This window comes from Loxodonta africana, chromosome 19 (assembly GCF_030014295.1).
Source record: "Loxodonta africana isolate mLoxAfr1 chromosome 19, mLoxAfr1.hap2, whole genome shotgun sequence".
Lineage (NCBI taxonomy): Eukaryota > Metazoa > Chordata > Mammalia > Proboscidea > Elephantidae > Loxodonta > Loxodonta africana.
The window spans coordinates 26,807,405-26,816,786 of record NC_087360.1 but is presented as its reverse complement, the minus strand read 5'-3'; positions in this window follow the sequence as shown (position 1 = coordinate 26,816,786).

The window sequence follows — 9,382 nt, the reverse complement described above, 5'->3', positions numbered from 1 at the left end:
ATTTTTTGTGTGTGTTTTCTAAAGTTGCTACCAAAAAAAAAATGTAGTATTTGTGTGATTTATTTAAAAAGGAAACTGCAGATCATCATAATAGAAAAGCAATCAATTATCATAAACAGGTGATGCCAGGAAGATAACTGCAATGAGAGAACACAGTGTCACTGCTGCGTTGTAGTTAGGGCTCTGAACTGGGGCCTGCTCTCTATGTTAACAAAGATGAGCCGTTAGAGGGGGCTAGAGACGCGACTGGACCTGTGCTTACCCTTTACTCCTTGGGCTTATCGGAGGGATCAATAGAGAGGGAGTGCCTCCTTCTGGAAGTCAGTGTGATTTCCACAGGATCCCCACTCAGGAAAAGCCTGGATGCGTAGATGGAGTAACCACTCGTGACACAGCTCCCACTGGTGTCACTGGGTGGGAGCTGTCCTTCCCTTTGGAATGGAGTGTGGCGAGCATGGGGCAGTGGAACTGACCACCCGCTCCAGGGCCTGGAAGCAGGCCTGTCTTTGGAACTGAGCTTGAATGGATGGGTAGGAGACTTTGCCAAAAGACGGAGGAATGCCAACCAGATGGACCAATGTATACACAGGATGTAGAAAGCCACCAGGAAGACATAGGTTGGAATCGGTCAGCATGGTCATTGGGGGTGAATATAATCAAAGGATGGAGATTATGTGAAGGCAGCGTATTGCTCAGTACAAGGAATAATTTTCTAACAGTGGAATGGGCTGCCTTGACGACCTGTTACGCCAGTAGAGGCTGCATAGCAGTTCATTGGCCATGTGCTCCAGGGCATTCGGCAATCTAGCCGAAGGAGGCCAGGCTGGGGTGAAATCCACGGATAAGGAAGGGTTGGGGAGGAGCTGGTCCAGGATCTCTCACCCTGGTGTTTCTCACTGCCTCACCCTTCTCCCCAGACTGAGAGAATGAGGGAGAGCTGACCTTCGGCCTCTTCTTGCTGGTCTTGGCATTTCCAAGGACACTTTTCCCACCTCCCTCCACCCAAGTGGGGCGAGAGGGTCAAACAAGGTGGATCTAGTAGCACCCCTCAGCCCTGAATCCATGCCCTCATTAGGAGGGCAGCCACAAAACCCCTCGCTCACCTAGGGTGACCAACTTATCTCAGCTTACCTAGGACTTGCCCAGTTTTAGCACTGAAAGTCCCACGGCCCAAGAAGCCCCTCAGTCTTGGTCAAACCGAGATGGTTGGTCATCCTAATTTTGTCCCTGTCCATCACCCCAGGACACATATTCACCCAATCCCAGAACTTCTTGCTTAACCAAATCCATTTACCCTGTTTGAACGAGAAAATTGTGTGTGGGAGGTGGAGGGGAGCTCTTTTTGTGACAAGAAGTGACATGCAATGGAGCAGTTTGTTATCTGAGCAATTGGCATGAACTGGCTCCTACCCCCTTGGACTGTCATTCTGGTCAGCAAAAGAGATGTTAGACAAAAATTTCCACAAAAAAGGAATTGGGCCAGTTCCAAATGGTCAATGTGCAAAAGAAGAGTCTCATTAGTTGTCTATCACAGGGGAATAAATTACTCCCAAAGTTACCAACTTAAAGCAATGAATATATATCTCTCACACAATTCCTATGGGTCAAGAATTCAGGAGCAGGCAGTTAGCTGAGTGGTTCTGGCTCAGGGTCTTCTATGAGGTTTCAGTCAAATGATGGTGTTATGGATTGAATTGTGTCCCCTAGAAATATGTGTTATAAATCTTGAGTCAGTATCCACTCGATGGCACACAACAATAACAACATACCTGTGGGTGTAATCCCATCTGGGAATAGAGTTTTCTTTGTTATGCTAATGAGGCCATATCAGCGTATGGTGTGTCTTAAGCCAATCATTTTTGAGATATAAAAAGAACAGAAAGGTACAGAAAGAAGGAAGCACAGGTGGGGGAAGATGAAATCACCAAGGAACCAAGGAACAGAGGCTGAAAAGTGACAAGGACTTTCCCCCAGAGCTGACAGAGAGAGAGCCTTCCCCTAGAGTCGGTGCCCTGAATTTGGATTCTAGCCTCCTAAACTGTAAGAAAATAAATTCTGCCCATTAAACTACTCACTTGTGGTATTTCTGTCATAGCAGCATTAAGAACCTAAGGCAGTCAGCCTGGGCTGTGGCCTTTTGAAAACTTCATTGAGGCTTAGGGATTCCCTTCCAAGATGGCTCAGTCACCTGCCTGGCAAGTTAGTGCTGGTTGTTGGCAGGCCTCAGTTCCTTGCCATGTGGCTTCCCTAGAGATCTGCTGGAGTGTCCTCACACAGCAGCTGACTTCCCCCAGAGGGAGTGACTCAAGAGAGTAAGCAGGATCTACAATGACTTTTACAACCTGGCCTTAGAAGTCACACCCTGTCATTTCCACAATACGCTATTGCCTACAAAGTTCAGTGCTATTCATTGTGGGAAGGTACTACACAAGGGTGTGAATACCAGCATGTGACAATCGTGGAGCCATCCTGGCTACCACAATTAAATTTTGCTCTGTTGTTAGCAGCCATCAAGTCAGCCCCTGACTCATGGTGACCCATGTGTAACAAAGTAGAACTGTTCCATGGGGTTTTCTTGGCTGTAATCTTTACAGAAGGAGCCCTGTGGTGCAGTGGTTAAGCACTCGGCTGCTAACCGAAACTTTGGCGGCTCCAACCCACTAGCCACTAGCCACTCTGTGGGGAAAAGATGTGGCAGCCTACTTCTGTAAAGATTATAGCCTTGGAAACCCTATGTGGCAGTTGTACTCTGTTTTTAGGGTTGCTATGAGTCAAAGCTCCCACATGTCGGTCAGTTTGTTGTACGGTGGGGACTTGCCTTTGCTGTGATGCTGGAAACTATGCCGCCGGTATTCAAATACCAGCAGGGATGCCCATGGAGGATGGGTTTCAGCTGAGCTTCCAGACTAAGGCAGACTAGGGAGAAGGACCCGGCAGTCTACTTCTGAAAAGACTTAGCCAGTGAAAACCTTATGAATAGCAGCAGGACATTGTCTGATATAGTGATGGAAGATGAGCCCCTCAGGTTGGTAGGCACTCAAAAGATGACTGGGGAAGAGCTGCCTCCTCAAAGTAGAGTCGACCTTAATGATGTGGATGAAATCAAGCTTTCAGGACCTCCACTTGCTGATGTGGAACAACATAAAATGAGAAGAAACAGCTGCAAACATCCATTAATAACTGGAATGTGGAATGTATGAAGTATGAATCTAGAAAAATTGGAAGCCGTCAAAAATGAAATGGAACACATAAACATTGATATCCTGGGCATTAGTAAGCTGAGATGGACTGGTATTGGCCTTTTTGAATTGGTCTACTATGCCAGAAATGACAACTTAAAGAGGAATGGCATTGCACTCACCATCAAAAAGAACATTTCAAGATCTATCCTGAACTACGATGCTGTCAGTGATTGAATAATATCCATACGTCTGCAAGAAAGAACAGTTAATATGACTATTATTCAAATTTACGCAGCAACCATTAAGGCCAAAGATAAAGAAATTGAACATTTTTACCAACTTCTGCAGTCTGAAATTGATCAATCATGCAGTCAGAATGCATTGATAATTACCAACAATTGGAATGTGTAAGTTAGAAACAAAGAAGAAGGATCGGTAGTTGGAAAATATGGCCTTGGTGATAGAAACGATTCCAGAGATCGCATAATAGAATCTTGCAAGACCAGTGACTTCTTCATTGCAAATACCTTTTTTCACTGACACAAACAGCGACTATACTCGTGGACCTCCCCAGATGGCATACACAGTAGTCAAATTGCCTACATCTGTGGGAATAGTCGATGGAAAAGCTCAATATCATGAAGTCAGAACAAGATCAAGAGCCGACTGCAGAACAGATCATCAGTGTCTCATATGCAAGTTGAAGTTGAAACTGAAGAAAATTAGAACAAGTTGACAAGAGCCAAAGTATGGCCTTGAGTATATCCCACCTGACTTTAGAGACCATCTCAAGAATAGATTTGACGCTTTGAATACTAATGACTGAAGACCAGACGAATTTGAAGAAAGCAAAAGATCATTAAAAAGACAGGAAAGAAAAAAAGAAGACCAAAATGGATGTCAGAAGAGACTCTGAAGCTTGCTCTTGAACATCAAGTAGTTAAAGTGAAAGGAAGAAATGATGAAGTAAAAGAGTTGAACAGAAATTTTCAAAGGGCAGCTTGAAAAGTCAAAGTAAAATGTTATAATGACAAGTGCAAAAAACCTAGAGATAGAAAACCTAAAGGGAAGAACACGCTCGGCGTTTCTCAAGCTGAAAGAACCGAAGAAAAAATTCAAGCCTCTGGTTGCAATATCGAAGGATTCTATGGGGAAGATATTAAACGACTCAGGAAGCATCAAAAGAAAATGGAAGGAAAACTGTCACTATACCAAAAAGAATTGGTCGATATTCAACCATTTCAGGAGGTAACATATGAGCAAGAATCAATGGTACTGAAGGAAGAAGTCCAAGCTGTACTGAAGGCACTGGTGAAAAACAAGGCTCCAGGAATTGATGGAATACCAACTGAGATGTTTCAACAGATGAATGCAGTGCTGAAAGTACTCACTCGTCTATGCCAAGAAATTTGAAAGACACCTACCTGGCCAACCGAGGACGAGATCTATATTTACGCCTATACCCAAGAAAGATGATCCCACTGAATGCAGAAATTATGGAACAATGTCATTAATATCACAAGCAAGTAAAATTTTGCTGAAGATCATTGGAAAGCAGCTGTAGCAGTATATCGAGAGAGAACTGCCTGAAATTCAAGGCGGATTCAGAAGAGGACACGGAACCAGGAACATCATTGCTGATGTCAGATGGATCCTGGCTGAAAGCACAGACTATCAGAAAGATGTCTACTATGTTTTATTGACTACGCAAAGGCATTCGACTGTGTGGATCATAACAAATCATGGATAACATTGAGAAGAATGGAAATTGCAGAACACTTAATTGTGCTCCTGAGAGATCTGTACATAAATCAAGAGGCAGTCGTTAGGACAGAACAGGACACTGTGTGGATTAAAGTCAGGAAAGGTGTGCATCAGGGTGATATCCCTTCACAATACCCATTCAATCTGTATGCTAAGCAAATAATCCGAGAAGCTGGACTATATGAAGAAGAATGGGGCATCAGGATCAGAGGAAGACTTATTAACAACCTGAAATACGCAGATGACACAGCCTTGCCTGCTGGAAGTGAAGAGGACTTGAAGCACTCACTGATGAAGATCAAAGACCCCAGCCTTCAGTATGGATTGCACCTCAACATAAAGAAAACAAAAATCCTCACAACTGAACCAATAAAGAACATCATGATAAATGGGAAAAGATCGAATTTGTCAAGGATTTCATTTTACTTCGGTCCACAATCAACACCCATGGAAGTGGCAGTGGTGAAATCAAACGATGCATCGCATTGGGCAGATCAGCTGCAAGAGACCTCTTTAAAGTGCTGAAAAGTGAAGATGTCACCTTGAACACTGCGGTGCACCTGACCCACGCCCTGGGGTTTTCAATCTCCTCATATGCATGTGAAAGCTGGACGATGAATAAAGAAGACTCAAGAAGGATTGACACCTTTGAATTGTGGTGTTGGAGAAGAATATTGAATATACATACCATGGACTACCAAAAGAACAAACAAATCTGTCTTGGAAGAAGTACGACCAGAATGTTCCTTAGAAGCAAGGATGAAGAGACTACCTCTCACATATTTTGGACATGTTGTCAGGAGGGACCTGTCCCTGGAGAAGGACATCATGCTTGGTAAAGTAGAGGGTCAGCTGAAAAGAGGAAGGCCCTCAGTGAGATGGATTGACACAGTGGCTGCAACAACGGGCTCAACCATAACAATGATTGTGAAGATGATGCAGGACCAGGCAGTGTTTCATTCTGTTGTGCATAGGGTCGCTATGAGTCACAACTGAATAGATGGCACCTAACAACAACAACATGAGTCAGAATTGGCTCACCAGCAATAAGTAATCTTTATGGAAGCAGTTTGCCAAGCCTTTCTTCTGCAGAACCACTGGGTGGATTTGAACTGCCCACCTTTAGTTTAGCAGCTGATCGCAAACCACTTGTGCCACACAGCTTCCTTATGTTTTGCACTAAGCCCCATTCTAAGAGCAGTCCTCCCCCATCCATTGCTCTTTGTTCTAGGATCTCTCCTCTTTCCCTTTCCTCTCTGAGGTCCCTTCCTGCCCACCGAAGAGTCTGTGACATCTCTTTCCCCTGATCCTGTCTCCTGTACATCCCCATCCTCTCTGCAGAGAGTGGAGCCATCCTCTTCCCCTCCCTTCCCAAAGCAGCCCTCACAGAGACCACCGTCATAACTCTTTGCCAAGGCCTGCCGCCCAATCAGGGGAAGGAAACGAGAGGAGCCAGAGACAAAGACAGATGGGCAGAGCTGGGCGGAGAGGAGCAGGTAGATTCATAAGTGTAAAATATGGACAAACCTGCCATCATCTATTCCCTGGGACAAATAGATCATCACCTCACGGGCTGCAGAAGAACAAAGAGACAAATTACCCGGCTGTGGCAGTGTTACCCACTCTTTATCGATGGGCTTTTATGCTCAGGCCCAAAAGCTCTGTGAGAATTGCATCTCTCAGCTCCTGTGGGACCCCAAGCAGGAGTGACAGGGACAAGAAAGCATTTATGTCATAGCTGGGGCATGAGCCACACTGCTAAGTCCTGACCTTTCTATACTATGCATCATATTGCAGATAAGAATTATGTGACTTTCACATAATGCCACATTAAAGCATTGACTAAGAGCCACTCTATGTATAAATTGGAAATAATACAAATACTAGGGGAAAAAATTTTGAATCGGTAAGTATTCAAGAATTTCAAAACAACCACAGAGAAATGAATTATAAACTGTGCTTTTGCTATCGCTAAAAGGCGGCACTGCTTTAGCTAGAAAACAAATGGCCACGTCCTTGTCAGTATCTAGAGAATCACTCTGTTGTTGGTGTAGTTTGGACTCCAGCTATCTTAGTCATCTAGTGCTGCTATAACGGAAGTACCACAAGTGGATGGCTTTAACAGAGAGAGATTTATTATCTCACAGTCTGGTAAGCTAGAAGTCTGAATGCAGGGTGTCTGCTCCAGGGGAGGTTTTCTCTCTCTGTCGGCTCTGGAGGAAGGTCCTTGTCAGCAATTTTCCTCTGGTCAAGGAGCTTCTCAGCACAGGAACCTCAGGTTCGAAGGACATGGTCTGCTCCCAGTGTTGCCTTCTTGGTGGTATGAGGTCTCTATGTCTCTCTGCTTGTTTCTGTCTTTTATATCTCAAAAGGAATTGGCTTAAGACACTATCCCATCTTGTAGATCTCATCAATATAATTGCCACTAATCCATCTCATGGAAACCCTGGTGGCATAGTGGTTAAGCACTACAGCTGCTAACCAAAAGGTCGGCAGTTAGAATCCACCAGGTGCTCCTTGGAAACTCTATGGGGCAGTTCCACTCTGTCCTATAGGGTCACTATGAGTTGGAATCAACTCAACGGCAACAGGTATTAATCTACCTCATTACATCATAGTGATAGGATTTACAACACATAGGGAAATCACATCAGATGACGAAATGGTAGACAATCACACAATACTGGGAATCATGACCTAGCGAAGCTGACATATTTTGGAGGGACACAATTCAATCCACGACACCAGTTTTCTATGACTATTGACCTGTTATTTTGCCATTCACTTTATTACAAACCACTTAAAGAAAACTATAACAATATCATTCAAGCATTCATGAAGGAGAGATGCTAGTATTGTAAAACACTCCCAGTATTCAATACCTTTGGAGTGGATATTCCTGTTGCCGTCAAATCAATTCTGACTCATAGTGACCCTGTAGTAACCTTATAGGACAGAGTAGAACTGCCCCATAGGGTTTCCAAGGAGCAGCTAGTGGATTCGAACAACCGATCTTTTGGTTGGCAGCCAAGCTCTTAACCACTGAACCACCAGAGCTCCAACGACGTGATAAAATGTTGTGTAGGCTGAACCACCTCCGTGGTGGTGCTGTTGATCAGGAGAGTGCCTGTGGGTAATTACAGATAGTACTGAAAAATGTAAAGCAACATCAAAAGCAAAAATGTGGTCTGATGGCTGTAGATTTATGAGCTATGCTAGTGCATCTCATTACATACTTTACGTTCATTCCTATGGTGAGAAATCAAAGGGTTTTTGAATATAAGGCTTTGAATTATGTAAAGTTCACAGGAGGCACCTGTTGTGGGTTGAATTGTGTTCCCCAAAAATATGTGTTGTAAATCCTAACCCCTATACTTGTGGTTGAAGATCCCTGGTGGCACAGTGGTTAAGCACTCAGCTGCTAACCTAAAGGTCAGTGGTTTGAACCCACTAGCAGCTGAAAGAGGGAGAAAGATGTGGCGGTTTGCTTCTGAAAAGATTTATAGCCTTAGAAGCTCTATGGGGTAGTTCTCCTCTGTCCTATACGGTGGCTATGAGTTGGAATCACTTCCAGGGCAACAGGCTTGGTTTTTATCCTCTTTGGATTTTATACCAAATCCTATTTGGTAATGAGCTTTCTTTGTTATGTTAATGGAAGTATTAGTGTAGGGTATGTCTTAAATGAGCAGATTAGGTACAGAGAAGAAAGCAGAGATGGGGAAATATAGATGCCATACCCCATGAAAATCACCAAGGAACCAAGGAACTAGGACCTTATCCAGAGCCAACAGATAGAAAGAAAACCTTCCCCTAGAGCCAGCACCCTGAATTCAGACTTCTAGCCTCCTAACCTATGAGAGAATAAATTCCTGTTTGTTAAAGCCACTTGCGGTATTTCTAGATACCTAAGATAACATCCTTCCTGTAAAACGTGACTGCCCCAAACCTCCTCCTGTTTTCCTGGCATAAATATGGCTGTTGAGATCCAGACCTGGGAAAAGACGTCAGCTCAAGTCCCAAAACTATCTACCACAGTAAGGGACACAGAAACAGCAGCAAATAGCAAATTAGGAAAGAGCAGGAGTTACAGGCCCGAAAACGTACTTTTCAGCATCCTACAGACAAGGCCCTTTGCTACGGGCAGCTCACTGTCCTGGAAAGACTATGGCCATGAGCCGGTCACCTGGGTTTAAGAGCCAGGCTCTACCTCTATTAAGCTATGTGGTCTTTGCCCAGTAACTGGCTTCTGGGCCCTTCAGTTTTCTTATCTGTTAACTGGGAATAATAACTTATTTTTTATGAGAATTATGAGACTAAGCATTCAGTAAAATTCAATAAAATGTGTGCTTTTAGGCTGCTATTTGCAATGTCTCTGGTCCCTGGGTAGTTCAAAGAGTTAATTTTCTTGACTGCTAACTGAAAGGTTGGAGGTTCAA